Genomic DNA, 2,407 nt, shown 5'->3' on the forward strand with positions numbered 1-2,407 from the left:
GTAGCGCCGTCGATTTTAATCGCACCAAGTCCCGCATCGCGCCATACATAGTTTGTCGCTGTCCGCTATCTACGGTAATTTTCGTATAGTCACAACTCTCGTTTCCATACAGATACTACATTTCTTTCACTAGTAGTCTCCATTTCTGTAGATCTGACTGCACTCTAGAATAGTGTCTACCTTACGCATTTCTGGTCCGTTTGGCGCCATTCCGGCGCCACTTAGTGTATGGTCGTGTTAGCTAGTTCCCACGCGCTCTGTGCGCTGTCATCTGCGCCTGAGTCGACTCTGTGGTCCTTAAGACTTACAGAGCTCGACTTAGGTGTGTAGCACAGTTTCCTTGCAATGAAAAGACTTACAGAGCTCGACTTAGGCCATTGTGACCCCTTTGAGGCCCACTGCAGCTAACATCTTTCCATTTTACAAAAGACAGTGGAGAACCGGAGTGGTAGGGGCAAGCACAATGTAGCCAATCGATTCTGCCAATTGGCTTCAATTAGCTTCAATTGGTGCCAAAGAGAATCAAGTCCAATTCGCCCCAATTTTGGCTTCTGTAGTCAATTGGGCCAATCAAGGCAAATTATTTTGCACTTTTGCTGATGATGACCTCCAGGTCACATGGCACGAGCAAACTGTGACAGATAGGACACTCCACCACTATGCTGTGTGCCTTCATTGAGTTCAGAAAGATGGATTCTATGGCACCCTGATATAGTGTGATCTAGGAGCATGGGTTTCTGCAGATTGTTGGATGCAAGTACTGAAGCCCAGTGAGAATCGACATGGGCTTGGCTGTTTTAGGTCGCTTAGTGCTGTTATTAGTGGGGAACCCCGACCATAATCTCAATTCTACTGATTTCCTTACTTCGGCTGTATGCGGCTGGATAAGGTGGTATGGTCGCACAATGCCATACAACCATACGTCGGGTCATCTAGTATGTCATCGGTTGCGGCTGGTTGCGCTCGAGTCGCGCTGGGTCTGGTTGGGCAGGGATGGTTGTCGTCGATACATGTCATTGAATGTGAATTGATTGATACTGTATACAGTTGGATGTCGTCGTATGGCTACATGTTACGATACAGTTACAAACAGATATAGCGGAATGGACAGGGACCAGAGTGAAAACAGTTGGATTTGGTGGGATACGAATGGGATCAGCGTCTCCGAGTCACGCCACTGGCACGCATACCATGCGGCCGTAGAGCTGCCCGGATGCAAGCCACCAACACAGGTGGGAGGGCGACACTGCCGACATTGGACTTGAACACGCTTGATTGTGATACTTGGGGTAACCTGAAGGTGGGCTCATCAGTAGGGATCGGCAATGGGACTCAATAGCGGTGCTCCACACGTACCGTCTACGATGGAACGACACATCCGAGTTTCTGTGTTGACAAAAGATCAGCCAGGCACAGGAACATATTTAGGAACCCTGCAATCTGAGGGACTTGAAGTCTTGTACTAGTAGTGCACCCCGAAGGCCTTCAGCATGCCTTTTCTATCCATGTACCATTTGCGGGAGTAACCCACCTACAACAGCAAGCGAACCTGGTACCTGACACTAACGCTGTGAGTGAGTTGATGTTAGCTGCAGTGGGCCTCAGAGCGATCACAATGGCCTAAGTCGAGCTCTGTAAGTCTTTTCATTGCAAGGAAACTGTGCTACACACCTAAGTCGAGCTCTGTAAGTCTTAAGGACTGCAGAGTCGACTCAGGCGCAGATGACGGCGCACAGAGCGCGTGGGAACTAGCTAACACGACCATACACTACGTGGCACTGGAATGGCGCCAAACGGACCAGAAGTGCGTAAGGTAGACACTATTCTAGAGTGCAGTCAGATCTACAGAAATGGAGACTACTGGTGAAAGAAATGCGGTATCTCTATGTAAACGAGAGTTGTGACTATACGAAAATTACTGTAGGTAGCGGACAGCGCAAACCATGCATGGCATGAAGTGGGACTTGGTGCGATTAAAACCGCCGGCGCTACAGCACCGACTCCAACACTCCCCCCTAATCCATCAAGTCCCCAATCCAAGCATCTTCACCATCTCAAGCACCTTGGGCTTGGGCAGCGACTTGGTCAGGATGTCTGCTGGCATGTCAGATGTGCGCAGATGCACAATCTCAAGCCGACCTTTGGCCACCTCGTCTCTGAGCCAGTAGAAGCGCAGATCCAAGTGCTTCATCCGCCCATGGTGCTCTGGGTTCTTGGCCACAGAGAGCGCAGAGAGGTTGTCAATGCGAAGCTTGGAGGCAGAGGAAATGTCATACCCAAACTCAGAGAGCAGGTTTCGCAACCAGAGCACCTCCTGGCCAGCTGAGACCGCTGCAACGAACTCCGCCTCTGTGGTGGAGAGAGCGACCAGGGATTGAAGGCGACTCGACCAGGAGATCGCTCCAGT

The sequence above is a fragment of the Dichomitus squalens genome, assembly GCF_000275845.1.
Source record: "Dichomitus squalens LYAD-421 SS1 unplaced genomic scaffold DICSQscaffold_115, whole genome shotgun sequence".
Taxonomy (NCBI): domain Eukaryota; kingdom Fungi; phylum Basidiomycota; class Agaricomycetes; order Polyporales; family Polyporaceae; genus Dichomitus; species Dichomitus squalens.